The sequence below is a fragment of the Eleutherodactylus coqui genome, chromosome 4, assembly GCF_035609145.1.
Source record: "Eleutherodactylus coqui strain aEleCoq1 chromosome 4, aEleCoq1.hap1, whole genome shotgun sequence".
In the NCBI taxonomy this organism is placed as follows: domain Eukaryota; kingdom Metazoa; phylum Chordata; class Amphibia; order Anura; family Eleutherodactylidae; genus Eleutherodactylus; species Eleutherodactylus coqui.
The window spans coordinates 296,905,482-296,923,025 of NC_089840.1; the positions used below are offsets into that span (position 1 = coordinate 296,905,482).

Genomic DNA, 17,544 nt, shown 5'->3' on the forward strand with positions numbered 1-17,544 from the left:
CCATGATGACCTTATAGTCCTGCTGTGGAGGAGCCTCCTGTGCGCCGCTGACTAACAGAGCGCCGCAAACTCAGATCTCTCCATAATATCTGCAAATTGATGAACTATCATTATAGGCCACAGAAGAGCAGGACCAGAACCCAGAAAGTTCTGCAAAAAAGGCATGCAGGATAATTACCTAATTAGATAAATCAAGGGTCTTCTACATAGGGGGCGATATTATAGTAGTTAAATTCTTGTACATAGGGGGCAGTATTATAGTAGTTATATTCTTGTACATAGGGGGCAGTATTATAGTAGTTATATTCTTGTACATAGGGGGCAGTATTATAGTAGTTATATTCTTGTACATAGGAGGCAGTATTATAGTAGTTATATTCTTGTACATAGGGGGCAGTATTATAGTAGTTATATTCTTGTACATAGGGGGCAGTATTATAGTAGTTATATTCTTGTACATAGGGAGCAGTATTATAGTAGTTATATTCTTGTACATAGGGGGCAGTATTATAGTAGTTATATTCTTGTACATAGGGGGCAGTATTATAGTAGTTATATTCTTGTACATAGGGGCAGTGTTATAGTAGTTATATTCTTGTACATAGGAGCAGTATTATAGTAGTTATATTCTTGCACAAAGGGGGCAGTATTATAGTAGTTATATTCTAGTACATAGGGGGCAGTATGATAGTAGTTATATTCTTGTACATAGGGGGCAGTATTATAGTAGTTATATTCTTGTATATAGGGAGCAGTATTATAGTAGTTATATTCTTGTACATAGGAGGCAGTATTATAATAGTTATATTCTTATACATAGGGGGCAGTATTATAGTAGTTATATCCTTGTACATAGGGGGCAGTATTATAGTAGTTATATTCTTGTACATAGGAGCAGTATTATAGTAGTTATATTCTTGTACATAGGGGGCGATATTATAGTAGTTATATTCTTGTACATAGGAGCAGTATTATAGTAGTTATATTCTTGTACATAGGGGGCGATATTATAGTAGTTATATTCTTGTACATAGGAGCAGTATTATAGTAGTTATATTCTTGTACATAGGGGGCAGTATTATAGTAGTTATATTCTTGTACATAGGGGGCAGTTTTATAGTAGTTATATTCTTGTACATAGGGGGCAGTATTATAGTAGTTATATTCTTGTACATAGGGGGCAGTATTATAGTAGTTATATTCTTGTACATAGGGGGCAGTATTATAGTAGTTATATTCTTGTACATAGAGGACAGTATTGTACTAGTTATATTCTTGTACATAGGGGGCAGTATTCTAGTAGTTATATTCTTGTATATAGGGGCAGTATTATAGTAGTTATATTCTTGTACATAGGGGGCAGTATTATAGTAGTTATATTCTTGTACATAGGGGGCAGTATTATAGTAGTTATATTTTTGTACATAGGGGCAGTATTATAGTAGTTATATTCTTGTACATAGGAGCAGTATTACAGTAGTTATATTCTTGTACATAGGGGGCAGAATTATAGTAGTTATATTCTTGTACATAGGAGCAGTATTATAGTAGTTATATTCTAGTACATAGGAGGTAGTATTATAGTAGTTATATTCTTGTACATAGGGGGCAGTATTATAGTAGTTATATTCTTGCACATAGGGGCAGTATTATAGTAGTTATATTCTTGTACATAGGGGGCAGTATTATACTAGTTATATTCTTGTACTTAGGCAGCAGTATTATAGTAGTTATATTCTTGTACATAGGGTGCAGCATTATAGTAGTTATATTCTTGTACATAGGAGCAGTATTAGAGTAGTTATATTCTTGTACATAGGGGGCAGTATTATAGTAGTTATATTCTTGTACATAGGGGGCAGTATTATAGTAGTTATATTCTTGTACATAGGGGGCAGTATTATACTAGTTATATTCTTGTACATAGGAGCAGTATTACAGTAGTTATATTCTTGTACATAGGGGGCAGAATTATAGTAGTTATATTCTTGTACATAGGAGCAGTATTATAGTAGTTATATTCCTGTACATAGGAGGCAGTATTATTGTAGTTATATTTTTGTACATAGGGGCAGTATTATAGTAGTTATATTCTTGTACATAGGAGGCAGTATTATAGTAGTTATATTCTTGTACATTGGGGCAGTATTATAGTAGTTATATTCTTGCACATAGGGGCAGTATTATAGTAGTTATATTCTTGTACATAGGGGGCAGTATTATACTAGTTATATTCTTGTACTTAGGCAGCAGTATTATAGTAGTTATATTCTTGTACATAGGGTGCAGCATTATAGTAGTTATATTCTTGTACATAGGAGCAGTATTATAGTAGTTATATTCTTGTACATAGGGGGCAGTATTATAGTAGTTATATTCTTGTACATAGGGGGCAGTATTATAGTAGTTATATTCTTGTGCATAGGGGGCAGTATTATGCTAGTTATATTCTTGTACATAGGGGGCAGTATTATAGTATTTATATTCTTGTACATAGGGGGCAGTATTCTAGTAGTTATATTCTTGTATATAGGGGCAGTATTATAGTAGTTATATTCTTGTACATAGGGGGCAGTATTATACTAGTTAAATTCTTGTACTTAGGGAGCAGTATTATAGTAGTTATGTTCTTGTACATAGGGGGCAGTATTATAGTAGTTATATTCTTGTACATAGGGGGCAGTATTATAGTAGTTATATTCTTGTACATAGGAGCAGTATTATAGTAGTTATATTCTTGTACATAGGGGGCAGTATTATACTAGTTATATTCTTGTACATAGGGGCAGTATTATAGTAATTATATTCTTGTACTTAGGCAGCAATATTATAGTAGTTATATTCTTGTACATAGGAGCAGTATTATAGTAGTTATGTTCTTGTACGTAGAAGGCAGTATTATACTAGTTATATACTTGTACATAGGGAGCAGTATTATAGTAGTTATATTCTTGTACATAGGGGGCAGTGTTATAGTAGTTATTTTCTTGTACATAGGGGGCAGTATTATAGTAGTTATATTCTTGTACATAGGAGGCAGTATTATAGTAGTTATATTCTTGTACATAGGAGCAGTATTATAGTAGTTATATTCTTGTATATAGAGGGCAGTATTATAGTAGTTATATTCTAGTACATAGGGGGCAGTATTATAGTAGTTATATTCTTGTACATAGGAGCAGTATTATACTAGTTATATTCTTGTACATAGGAGGCAGTATTATAGTAGTTATATTCTTGTACATAGGGGGCAGTATTATAGTTGTTATATTCTTGTACATAGGGGGCAGTATTATAGTAGTTATATTCTTGTATAGAGGGGGCATTAATTTAGTAGTTATATTCTTGTACATATGGGGCAGTATTATAGTAGTTATATTCTTGTACACAGAGGGCAGTATTATAGCAGTTATAGTCTTGTACATAAAGGGCAGTATTATAGTAGTTATATTCTTGTACATAGAGGCAGTATTATAGTAGTTATATTCTTGTACATAGGAGCAGTATTATAGTAGTTATATTCTTGTACATAGGGGGCAGTATTATAGTAGTTATATTCTTGTACATAGGGGGCAGTATTATAGTAGTTATATTCTTGTACATAGGGGGCAGTATTATAGTAGTTATATTCTTGTACATAGGGGGCAGTATTATAGTAGTTATATTCTTGTACATAGGGGGCAGTATTATAGTAGTTATATTCTTGTACATAGGGGGCAGTATTATGGTAGTTATATTCTTGTACATAGGGGCAGTATTATAGTAGCTATATTCTTGTACATAGGAGGCAGTATTATAGTAGTTATATTCTTGTACTTAGGCAGCAGTATTATAGTAGTTATATTCTTGTACATAGGAGCAGTATTATAGTAGTTATATTCTTGTACATAGGGGGCAGTATTATAGTAGTTATATTCTTGTACATAGGAGGCAGTATTATAGTAGTTATATTCTTATACATAGGGGGCAGTATTATAGTAGTTATATTCTTGTACATAGGAGGCAGTATTATAGTAGTTATATTCTTGTACATAGGAGGCAGTATTATAGTAGTTGTATTATTGTACACAGGGAAAGAGTATTATAGTAGTTATATTCTTGTACATAGGGGCAGTATTATAGTAGTTATATTCTTGTACATAGGGGGCAGTATTATAGTAGGTATATGCTTGTACATAGGAGCAGTATTATAGTAGTTATATTCTTGTACATAGGAGGTAGTATTATAGTAGTTATATTCTTGTACATAGGGAGCAGTATTATAGTAGTTATATTCTTGTACATAGAGGACAGTATTATAGTAGTTATATTCTTGTACATAGGGGGCAGTATTATAGTAGTTATATTCTTGTACCTAGGAGGCAGTATTATAGTAGTTATATTCTTGTATAGAGGGGGCAGTATTATAGTAGTTATATTCTTGTACATAGGGGGCAGTATTATAGTAGTTATATTCTTGTACATAGGGGCAATATTATAGTAGTTATATTCCTGTACATTGGGGCAGTATTATAGTAGTTATATTCTTGTACATAGGGGCAATATTATAGTAGTTATATTCCTGTACATTGGGGCAGTATTATAGTAGTCATTTTGTATATTTGACAGTTTGGATATGTTTCTCATCAGGGGTCTTTTTCAGGTAGCCTAAATTTCACTCACTAAATGTTCTCACTTGAAGAACTTGTTTGACTTTCTTGAAATTCTTGTTAGATGCTAACCTGGTGATTAATGCCATTCTTACGAAATGTCGCAGTGTTGGTAAGCTGGAGTGATGTTGGGTTACCTGATTTGACACCTTTTATGAATATTTAGGGTTTAACCCTCGCTCTGCTGTTTCACACCTCGATTAATGTGAATTTGCATTTGTGCTTTTTGAAATGTGTCACATTATTGATGAAGTCCTTGAGTCCAGTTTTCCCTCCCTCGGCGCTCTTACGTTGTTGCTCCTCACTTTCAGTCTGAGACCCGCACCCCCCACCCCGCTCACCTCCAATTATATATTTGTGAAAATTTGCAGTTTTGAGAAATACGCCTCACTGGCCTTAACAGCAGCAGCGCATTTCAGTTCCTTTGTATCTGAGATATGTTGGTGTTTGTCAACAGCTGAAGTTGAGCAGAATGTGGATTGTTTTTCTCCGCGCTCATCAGCGATGATGTAATGTCTCAATCACTGATTCTAAATATTTTTAAGGGGTATGACTAAGGGCTTTAAGGCCAAGGTGACCGGGATACACCGAACTATGAGCAGAATATATATGGTGTAAGCAGTCTAGCGCCCCCTTATGTCACAGGCAATGGCCGATATTGTGCACTTGGTCAGCGTTGCTGCAGACTGATGAATCTCATTGACTGATTGAAGGATTGGATGTTTCTTCCAGGACAGGCTGACGGGTAACAAATTAGGATTAGCCGCAGGGTTAAATCCCCCGATGAAGAGAGCCAGGTGCGTCAGCTTTAAGATCTGCTGCCAAGTGAAATACTTTATGTAGAGGAACCCTCCAGCTATCACATCATGTTATACTGATTACCCCCCAGAAAGGACCACTGAGGATCCGAACGGAGATTTGTAGAGTGGAAGTGCAGAGCGCCAATAAATTTACTTTAGTTATTTCCCAGGATGCATCGCTTCTCACTGTCAATGTGTAAAGATTAATCACATGGCTGTAAACTGAAGGCACAGATAGCACAGTGATACCTCTCTGAGGGCAGATAATGTAGTAGATGTGACCGGCAGTCCTATGTAACCCCACAGAAAACACAGTGATAACTCTGAGGACAGATAATGTGGTAGATGTGACCGGCAGTCCTATGTAACCCCACAGATAATGTAGTAGATGTAACTAGCAGTCCTATGTAACCCCACAGATATCACAGTGATAACTCTTAGGACAGATAATGTGGTAGATGTGACCGGCAGTCCTATGTAACACCACAGATAATATAGTAGATGGGACCAGCGGCCCTATGTAACAGCACAGATCATGTAGTAGATGTGACCGGCAGTCCTATGTAACAGCACAGATCATGTAGTAGATGTGACCGGCAGTCCTATGTAACCCCACAGAAAACACAGTGATAACTCTGAGGACAGATAATGTGGTAGATGTGACTGGCAGTCCTATGTAACCCCACAGATAATGTACAAGATGTAACTAGCAGTCCTATGTAACCCCACAGATATCACAGTGATAACTCTGAGGACAGATAATGTTGTAGATGTGACCGGCAGTCCTATGTAACACCACAGATAATATAGTAGATGGGACCAGCGGCCCTATGTAACAGCACAGATCATGTAGTAGATGTGACCGGCAGTCCTATGTAACAGCACAGATTATGTAGTAGATGTGACCGGCAGTCCTATGTAACCCCACAGATATTACGGTGAGAACTCTGAGGACAGATAATGTGGTAGATGTGACCTGCAGTCCTATGTAACCCCACAGATAGCACAGTGAATCTTATTATTATAGAAGTAAAAAACATTACAGGGCGTAATAACAAAAATAGCAAAAAACTGAAAAATTTGCCAAAAGCATATATATATATATATATATATATATATATATATATATATATACATATTTACAAAAAAAAAAAACAGAACAGAAATATTTGCAAGAAATAATAGCCAACAATTAATTCATATTTACAAAATTTTACAGAAACAGTAGAAGAGTGAAAACCCGGTGCGGCCGCCTCCCCAATCACAGATCCCATCTATACAACCAAATCTACATAACAAAACAAGAGAACCGACCCCATAATCCCGTAATGCTGCGGATTCCAATCTACTAAACAGAGAAAAAACACACATTAGTAAAACAAGATATTTTTTTTCTCTCCCCCTCCCCCCCCCATCCTAAACTTCACAAGCATCACCCTCTACCCATCCCCTGGTCCACTGCCAATACCTGCCAATCATGCTTGTAAACATATACGTTTTTTTTAAATATACACACCCACAAAAACTCAAAACATGATACCCCCCACCAAAACACATGATACCCCCCACCAAAACACATGATACCCCCCACCAAAACACATGATACCCCCCACGAAAAACCATATAATGCATAATAATCCACAGCCTAAATATACAGAACAGGACAAATTGACAAATATATCCGTTCCCTCCAGCCTCCGACCCTCCAGCCCGGTTCGGGTCCCGTAAGCCTTTTAGTCAACTTTTAACTTAAAACAAAACAAAAAGCTAGGGTGAAAGAATCCAGCCCCCCACCGGGAAAGGGTTCTCCAGGCTAGGGAACCCCAAATCAAAAACCCCTCCAAAGGAAGGCTGCTCCAGGCTCACCCAGCCTCTCAGACTCCAGAGAACGCACCTTCACCAGGTCACTAGAATGTTCCTACTTACCTCGTCCTCGAGGAGGATTTTATGCTGCGTCGATACTAAACACCGTGCGCTCCACGTGTAATACCGAACCACTAGAGTTACTAAATATACAGTGCAGCGGCCCCTGCCACCCAGATCTCTGAATGGGCCATAATACCACTCGGCATAGGTAAGGTCAGCTAGTGAAGGCCGACTGATGGACCCTACCCTCTTGTAGACCTCTATAGTAAAGGGACAATGAAGCAGGAAGTGGTCCATGCTCTCCAGAGTGTTGCCACACGCCTCCCGGGGGAAACCCCTTTCCTCGGTGTTCCTGTGTTTCAAGTTGTCCCCCACATGGAAGCAGCGCCAGGTCAATCCCAATACTTTGAGGGGATTCTTACCGAGTTTAAAAGAAACAAATCCACCCTCAAATCCCCACCTGGGCAGTCTCTGAGGGCCAATGGACACTGAAAGCGAGTTGCCAAAACCCTCTGGTCCAGCACACGTCTGGCCAGCGTGCTAACTTCCTGCACAGTCAGCCCCCATTGGCGTAAAACCTTCAGAACCAGTGCAACGTAAGCCAGAAGATGTCCATGTGGTGTACGAAAGTCCTTCTCACGCCCTCCTGTCTCCCACTCCTGGAAGAACGGCCGAAACCACGGAGGAGTCCTTTCTGTCCAGAGGTTTGCGATATTAGCTTTCAAAAAGGTATTCACGAGGAATACCACTGGGTTGACCATACCCAACCCACCTAGTCTCCTCGTACGGTAAGTAACCTCCCTCTTGACTGGGTTCAGCCTATTCCCCCATAACAGCTGGATGTACAGGCTGTAGACCCGTGACCAAAGAGGTTCTGGCAAAATGCAGACACTTCCCAGGTACATCAACAAAGGGAGCAGGTAGGTCTTGATCAAGCAGACCCTTTCTCTCAGGGTCAAAGACCACCCTTTCCATTGATCCACCTTTTGAGCGGCATTCCTCAATCTGCCTTCCCAGTTTTTCTCGGGATAATTCCCTTGGTCGAAATCGATGCCTAAAATCTTAGCGGAATCTTGGGGTTCTGGGAGAGCGTCCGGAAGATCAAAAGCAGGGTCTCCCCCTCCCAGCCAGAGACTCTCACACTTTTCCCGATTGATCTTTGGCCTGGAGACCTCTGAGTAGCGAACAACTTCAGACATCACCCACCCCGCCTCCTCCTGAGAGGAGACAAAGATAGTACCGTCATCAGCGTACGCCACTGTCCTCAAGGCCGGGCCCGGCACCCCCGGGTCCATCCTCACCCCCGCCAACGGTCCCCCGTCTACCCTTCTGAGTAAGGGATCGACAGCGAACGCGTAAAGCAAGGGGCTCAGAGGGCATCCCTGACGGACTCCAGACCCGACTACAAAAGGACGGCCAACCCAACCGTCCACGAGCGGGAAACTCTCGGGCCCTGAATACAATGTTTTTAACCAGTTTACGAACCCCACCAGCAGACCGTATCTCAAAAGGACAGACCAAAGGTACTCGTGGTTTACTCCATCAAAAGCTTTAGCCTGACCTGGGACAGTAAAACCCCTTCCAGAGACCCGCCTACCTGCTCCACAGCCTACTGGACACTCAGCGCGGCGCTAAACGTGCTTCGACCGGGAACAGAGCAGTGCTGAGCCCCAGAAAGGAGTCGGGGTGCAAATGTCACCAACCTACTGAACAGCACTTTTGCCAGAATCTTTCTGTCCGTATTGAGGAGCGATATGGGGCACCAATTCTCAATACGGAGCGGATCTTTACCCGTTGATCAGAACCCTTTACCCTTTGTTCCTCATTGACTCCAGCAGAACGCCCGAGGATAGACATTCATTAAAAACCTCGGTCAAGATGTGACCGGCAGTCCTATGTAACCCCACAGATAACAGTGATACCTCTCTGAGGGTAAATAATGCAGTAGATGTGACAGGCAGTCCTATGTAACAAATCAGGGGAGTTATTACATGATGTAATAAATAGATGACAAGGCTAAAGGCTCAGGGGCCCGGGTGCAAAAGTTTATCTTGGGGTCCCCAATGTCTCTTAACCCCTTAACACAGAGGAATAACTTGAAGCTCCTGGGCCGATATGCAAAACCTGTAACGGGGCCCCCAACTATAATGGTTTATTCATAGTACTGAGCACCCTATATGGAGAGGAGAGGCCTTATGGGCCCCCTAAGGGTCCTGGGCCCGGCTGCAACCGCATCCACTGCATCCTCTATAGTTACGCTAGTGGGTGACATCACAGAGTACCATCTGACACACTCCACTCTGCTATATCTGCCGCCTCATCATCAGAGTTACAAATCTGCTTCCTCCTTGGGAATATTGTTGAAGTCTTTTTCCTGTGTGGCACACGGGGGGTTAATGGCCCCTAGGGGGTCCTCCTCTGTGCGGCTCCTGGTGAGTGTATAGGGGGGCTCTGGGAATCTTCTGTAAATACTCGGCTTATTATCAGGGGAGCAATTAGTGTGTAATCCGCTGCCGCTGGGAATCTTCCTAATGAGCCGCCTTCTTGGGGTTGGTGACATTTCTGCATCTTCCCTCTGCAGCAGATGCTGTGACCGCGGAGTACATGTAACACGCGTGTGCTCGTTCTGTGTGAGCCTCCATGGAGGGGCGCCAGAGAGGCTGGGACACAATCCCACGTGCCCGCCCGTCACCGGAGGCCCTGGCGGGTTTACTCTTGGGTTCAATCTAGAATCAACGGCGTTCCCGTATCAAGAGATCTGCGGCACGAAGCGTCCCGCTCCTTCATGTGGGGATCCATGCGTTGTTATGAACCGCACCGAGTTATTTCATGCACAGATTTGAAATTTGTCTGCAAAAAAAATAGCCGCGACGTATAACATTTGGCGCAAAATTCATATTGGGAGACCTGAATATGGATCAATAAAAAAGTGGCCAACACAACGCAGATCCGTGGAAACTGCAAGTGCAGAGAACGGACTAAAGGCCCATGTAGACACAACGATTATCGCTCAGAATTCACTGAAAAGACGCCTTTTGTGCGATAATCGTTTGTGTCTAAACGCGCGTCCACCGGGCGCTGTTCGGTCATCGTTGATCTCTAGCAATTTAGAAATCAGTGATGACTCTTATCAGCGCCGCTCGCTGATTTTCTCAGTGGGCAGCGCTGATCGCATTCTTTCGGTTATCGGGCAGATCCACCGTGTCGCAGGGGCTTCGTGTTTGTTCACGCGGCAGAATTTTCTGTAGCAAATTTCGCCTCTAAAAATCACATAAAACCTGTTTTTGCAGACGGATTGAGACCACGTAAACCTTGCGTGCGCAATTCTGATGTAGAGATGCCCATTTCCGTGTTTTGCCCATTGAGGCTGTGCTACACGGGTGGGACAAATCTGCACAAAATCCGTACGGAAATTGACTTGCGGTGCGAAATTTAAATCCCCAGCATGTCAATTATAGCGCCAGATACGCGGCAGATTCCGTTTTTCTAACGAGGGGGTAAATTCTGCACCAAATGGGTTTGTTTTTGATGCAGAGTTTCCATGGCGGACATTGTGCAGCAAAGCCATCCCGATGGAACATAGCGGACGGGGCAAAAAGAGCGGCAGAAAGGCGGGATTTGCTGCCTGAACCCTTGATGGGACGGGCCTGCGGATGGACATGGCGTGTCGAGCAGCGCCGTACCGGATCGCTTTTGTTTTTCCCACACGCTGATTGTAAGTTCCTCCTCCGCGGCGCGGATTCCACTTGGCGTCCATTGAACACTTTCTTGACACGGATTTGCCGTAGATTTGATCTGAGCGGAACGGGTGCGTTCCATCAAATCTGGGACTTCATCCTGTGATGGAACATGAGAGTTGTGGTGCCAGTCGGGGTCTCCGGTGCTCATGTTGGGTGGGTACTGTGCATGTGTGAAGCGACCAACCCCTCCCCCGCAGGCGCGAACGTCACCTGAAGAGCGTGCGGATTATACTAGGTGCATTTATTTTTCCATAAAATTCTGGAATGTTCCAATATAAATGGAGGGGGGGGGGGGCTGCGTTGTGTGAGATGCCGAATGACGCACATAGTCACGGCGCCCGCGACCCTACCGCCGCCGCCGCTCATTATTTTACACTTGCTCCTGATGGCTTTGGTTTAACACTTACCTATGCAAGTATATTTTCGGGAGCTGGTGGCCAGGATTTTACCATATATCACAGGCTGCTCGGCGGAGAGCGGGACTTTCCCGCACCGCACTCCCAGCCTTTGATCTCTTCGCTTTGGAGGTAACATCAAAAGGACGGCTGGGAAAGACAGCCAGCTCTATGAAGTTCAACGCTCAACCTAATAGCTTGCCGGAGCCACGGCTGCATTGCTGAACCTGCAGTAAACAGCCATTTAATTTCTAGCAAAATGCACTGTTGCTGAATTGCGCGCCCCTCCCCCCTCCCCTCTCACCCCCCGCCCCCCCCCATCTTATTTTTGAGCCTCACATTAAATATTCCTTTAGATTTGTCCACATTCATTCATTAGTTTAATGACTCCGGCTTTACAAGTGGCGACTCGTCTCTATGTTTTTCAGGGTCATTAATTGCAATATTGATATAACATTGGGGGGGATGAAACGCGCGGCGCCGAGGCTGACGAGGGGCGACGCCACGAGCTCCGGGAGCCCATCTGCTCTTCCTAGAATAGTAGAATATTCTATGGTGACAGCCGCCCCGTTATCTGCCATTCATGACCGCCACGTCCTGTTATGACTGTGCGGGGGTGGGGGGTGGGGGGGGGGGGGGGTCCCTGTATGCCCGCCCCCCATCTAAATCCTTTATTTGTCCAACTTGATGGAACTAAAGCTTAACCCCTTAGTGACGGCCAACACTAATGGGCTTTATACATCTTTTTGGCGACTACTGACAGCCCGGCTCCTGCTCTAACTGCTAGGAAGGCAGAAACCTCAGAGCTTGACAGTTTAACCCCTTACATGCCACAATCAATAGTAACTGCGGCATGTAAGCGGATGACCTGGGGCTCCTTCTATCACCCATCAGCACCCCGCAGTGCGCAAGGTACCAATGGGTTCCCATGGCAGCAGGAAGCTTGTCAAAGGCCTCCACGTCCGCCATGTAACTCAGCCTATTAGGCCCCGCCTCCTGCAGAGTCTGATAGGCCGCTGTCGTAGGCTAATTTTACACGGGCGAGTGCAATATCGGGCCGTGAGACTGGCATCGCATCAGGGAAGGAGTATCGGCAAGGGTTGTCCATTGTTTGCACATGTGGTTCCCGGCCCCACTGAAGACAATGGGCAGTGCGTTCCAAGGAGACGGCCAAAGATCGGTCGGCCTCCATTTATTCCCTCATCGCGACTCCATTTAAAGGATTCTCTCTGATTTTCTCGGACCTAGGGCTTATTCACACGAGCGTATATCAGCCAGGTTTTCACGCCCTGCTGATATACGCTGCCCCTCGGATGCATTGACTTACAACGCAACAGTGCACAGGGGCGTATTTCTACTGCGTAAAAGCGCCCGACCGGGCACCTTCATGCCGGCAGCTGCATATATTGCTATGGGAGCCTATGCTAGCTGCTGGAGGTGGGAGGGAGTTTAGCAGCGTTACTGCTAAACTCCCTCCTCCTTCTCTTCACCTCTCCGCCCCTTGCCGCTGTTTTCAGTGGGAGGGGTGGAGCTAAGCTCTGCCCCTCCCATTACAGGCTGCGGACAATGGGAGGGGCCAAAAGCTTATCTCCGCCTCCGCCCTCTCCAATTGCAAACAGCCGGAGGGTAGGAGAGAGGAGGTGAGCCCACGAGGGAAGGGGGAATGTCTCTGCTGGCCCCTCGGCATTGCAGGCTTGGCATACATGCGCTGGGCCCTTTGCCGCTCACGCGTTTTCACAGCTGCGGTGGGCACACGTAAAACGCCTACGGCCGTGTAAGTGGGCCCTTAGTAGGATGCACTATACTATTCCAGGGATCTAATGATCGCATCTTCAAATTCCATTCAGGGATTAAAAAACAAAAAGTTAAATAAAGTTTCGTTAAAAATAAAAATCCAGTAAAAAATTTTTTTTTTTCTACGAAAACCCGTTTTAAATGGATAAAGTACCAAAAATATTTGTAAAAAGCAGCAGATAATCAGTATTACTGCATTCACAACCACCCAGATAGAGACAGGATTTAGTTATTTATCGCACGCGGTAAACGGCAGAAAAACAGTTCCAAAAAGTAACTCCAGAATTGTTTTTTTTCTTTCGTTCGCCTCCCAAAACACGCGGTAAAAAATAATCCAGCAGTCCCATGTAGCTCAAACTGGTACCAATAGAAACTACAACCCTTCCCGCAAACAGCAAGCCCCACGGAGCGCCGCTGGCAGGAAAGTAGCAATGTTCTGCGTCTTCGGCCTCATGTCCACTCGCAGGCAGGGATTCCGCTGAGGACCTGGGGAGGAAAAGGTCGTTATACTCACCCGTCAGGGCGCTGCGGGTCTCCCCTCTGTCGCAGCCGCATCTTCTTTCTTTCTGTCTGGCAGTGTGCCGCGTGCATGCATCATGCCACTTTGCCACTTTTTTTTTTAAACTCCTTCTCTTCTGTGTATCCGCGGCACAGCACAAAAACAGCTGCGGCTGTGCCGCGGGTACGGACAGCTTCCATTGGCTTTATACATCCCTATGGGCAGCAAGACGCACGGGGGCCACATGAGGGTTTTATAAATCGGCACAAGGACATTGGGCCTTAGAAGGTGGCGATGCAGACTCCATTGTTTTTCTTTAAAACTGTGTTTTTGTTGGGCAAAAGTAGTAAAAAAAATTAAAAACTCTATAAACTTGATGTTGCAGCAATCGTGCCGATCAGAGAGTTATCAGGTTATTATTACCGAATTGTGACCGCTGCAAAAACAAAGGCTTCCAACGTGCAGAACTAGTCCTGCTCTTAGCTGACGGTTTGCTGCATTTCTCTAACTGCCAAACTGCCTGGACTCCAGACTGATACATTGTAGCAAATCACTAGGTTTGTGCAGTTGCTGCTGGAGTGTTTGGCTCACTGATCATCTACGCTGATACAATTGGATCCGCTCAGCAGAGGAGGAGGACTGGCTGTCTGGACTTGGAGCCTCTGAATGCAAACAAGAGTGTTCTTATTCACTGACAGCAAACATATCTCTAGAGGAGGGAATGTATTAAGAACGGCTCCAAATGTGCTAAGATGTGAAGACTTCTTCATGTCAGGCAAAAAAAGAAATCTATGTCATCTGTGAGCTGCCGTGGATTTCTGGCTTAAATGACAGTAAATCTGTTGGGCCGGGGTGGCCGTGCTCCCCCTCGCTGACAGGCCGTTTACATGGGGCTATTAGCGGTCGAAATTTGTTCAAACAAAGGAATTTGAGCAATAATCATACAGCATAAATGCACAAAAATCGGTAAATGAATGGCTGTGATTGGTTCATCAAGCATCGGCTCTAATTGGCTGAGCTGCGGTGCTCGAGAGCCAATCAGAGGCAGTGCTTCCTGGAGGCGGGGATTTTCATATGGGGCCTGAGAGACGACATGGCGGAGCTGACAGCGCTTCTTAGATGATGCCTTTGTTTTTTTACTGCAGCCAGGGCTTATTTTAGGGTAGGATTTCCTACTGTAAAGGTTGCATCGCATCACATGAAAACTGCGTTTTTGGGCAATGCAATACATAAGAAGAGTTCATAGGGTAATATGGGCTACAAAACATCGCAAATCGCGGTAATATTTAGCAACCCGTGATTTTTGTTCTCGCATTGTCACAGACTTCAAAACATCGCTAATGTGAAGGAACCCATGGGAAAGCATGAGCTTCACGTATATAAGATTGGTAGCGCTGTCACATCGCGAGACACTTGTGACGGCGGCCTTACTGGCATCAGTTAGTCAGACCCCCTCTGAGAAGATAACTCCTTCCCTGCCACACGTGGGGACGGCTGTTTTTCTGTATCTGGTGATTAGTGTAGAGATGAGGAGATCTCAGCTCTGCAGCCTGCAGAATAGTGAGTGCAGCTCTGGAGTCGTATATTTCCAAGTGGCGCCATTGCTCTTGTAGATAACTGCAGCTGTGTTCTGTGATGCTGGCTGGAAGGAGTTCTCGCGGCGTCTGCAGCCCCCGTGCGCAGTTATTATGAATCACGCTCAGATAAATGTTACCATCAGGGGGATCAATATTTACGCCATGAAGTAATTTGTAGTTCTGTGTTCTCTTGATTTGGTTTCGGCCCCTCAGATCCTGGACGCAGTAAATATTTGTCGATTGCTCCTGAATCATCTAATCACGTAGAGGAACATCAAATGTGTTAACCAGTGGCCAGCAAAAAATACCTGCCTGCTGCGAGTCGGCCCGGCAGCATCCCAACAGGCACGGCGCTCACCCAGCCGGCATCTCCGGTCCAGTGGAGGCAGCCACTACGGAGTCTGTGACTACTGACCCCTCGGCTCCAGAGCCTCTGCGTGCCATCCAGGGGGTGGTCAGCAGCCACAAACTCGGCAGCAGCTGAGGAGCGGGCGCAGGGTGGAGCTGCAGGCTGGGTTAGTAAACTGCCTGTTGGGATGCTGTCGGGCGAAAGGACACATTACTACTGGGGCCACCATGTGGGAGAGAAGTCCTAATGGGGCCACTGTGGGGGATCACTATTACTACTTGGGCCACTAACGGAGGGAGTATTATTACTGGGACACAATGGGGATCTCCATTACTGCTGGGGCCACTAATAGTATCATTATCGGGGCCATTAAGGGGGTTGCTATTACTACCGTGGCAACCAATGGGGTCACCATTACCAGGGTCACTAAGTATTGTATTGGGTCCACTAAGGGGGCAACTTTTACTTTTGGGGCCAATAAATTGGTCAGTATTACTACTGGAGCCACTAACTGGGTCATTTACTGGGGCCATTAAGGCAGTGATTAGTACTATTGGGGACGCTATTACTATGGGGGTAACCTTTACTGCTGGGGACACTAACGGTGTCACTGTAGCTATTGGGGGCAGTATTACTCAATGGTTCATATATGTGTTGTGTATTGGCTCTTTTTGCTTGGGGGGCTTAGATTCGTGTGGGGGAACCATTTTTCATGCCTCTTAAGGCAGCATAAGGGTTTGGGACACCCCTGGTTACTGGGAACGTACGTATTTTGCCTCAGTCCCCCACCCCTCTCCCACGATTTCCTCTCCGGTCTGTAAGTGCGTCGGGCTCATCTCGCTGTCCATTCGCCTAAGCTCCGTGTTTTTTGACCTTGTTTAACTCTTCCCTTACCTAGTGGGGGTAAAGATGGAGTTAGGGAGGTTTGAGGAGCCGGCATTTCTCCTGATATATCTAGTTTAGTAAATACTTGTATTCATCGTAAACGAACAATTCTGGAGCTCAGCACTGCATCGTTCCCCTGTTACTCCTCTTGGAAATCTAAGAATAAAAATGACAATATGGTGTTAGCTTTTCTCTTGTCACAAAGGGGTTTCACTGCACTGATAGGACAATGTCGGACTGTAGAGTCGCGCCTCCAAGTGGTAATGCCCAGATGTGCTTCTATTTAGAAATTTCTAGGAGAAACAGCAGAGGGACAGCAGAATGCAGAATTGTGGCCTCATGAGGAATACAATTATTTGCAAAAACAGATATATCGGGAGAGATAAAAGGTCCCCGTTAGGTACTTGGAGAGTAAAACATATCTGTGGTAATTATTATGCCCATCCCCTTTATTTAGGCTCCTCCCCCTCACTATACGCAGCAGCTAATTGATAAACCTCTTGTTCTTGTCCAATCTGAGCAAGCAGTGCTGTAGTGTAAAGCAAGGGGAGGTGCTGGGTTGCAATATCTGATAAGACAGAGGCTGGGTTTGCAATCATTTCTCAGTCTGATCCTGCAGTCAGGTGTCTCCACCCTTTCATTTAGTGGATGCAGCACATGACTGTGGGATCAGACTACACAGGGCTTGTTTGTAGTCTGTAACCATAGTGACACAAAGTCTGCATAGTATTTATGTATGTAAACCACCTCAAGACCGTGGAAGGACTATAAACGTCCTGCGGTGCTGATATGTGTATGGAGCGGGCTCTGGAGGCGAGTCTGCGCCTGTCACACCTAATATCAACCATTTCTGCCGGTAACTGCTGTGATCAGGGTCAGCTCTGTTTGAGGCAGTTAACTAAGTTTAGGTACTAAAGTTTAGGTAACGCAGTCAAAGCTGACCACTCACCAAAAAAGTCAGTGTGTGTGTGTGTGGGGGGGGGGGGGGGG

The 17,544-nt window shown here is 44.5% G+C and overlaps 1 protein-coding gene across 34 annotated transcripts in view; it reads left to right on the forward strand.

Moving 5' to 3' along the window:
* TCF7L2 (transcription factor 7 like 2) overlaps positions 1–17,544 on the forward strand; it is a 236,613-nt gene that overhangs the window by 120,640 nt on the left and 98,429 nt on the right. The gene's annotated exons all lie outside the window — the stretch shown is intronic.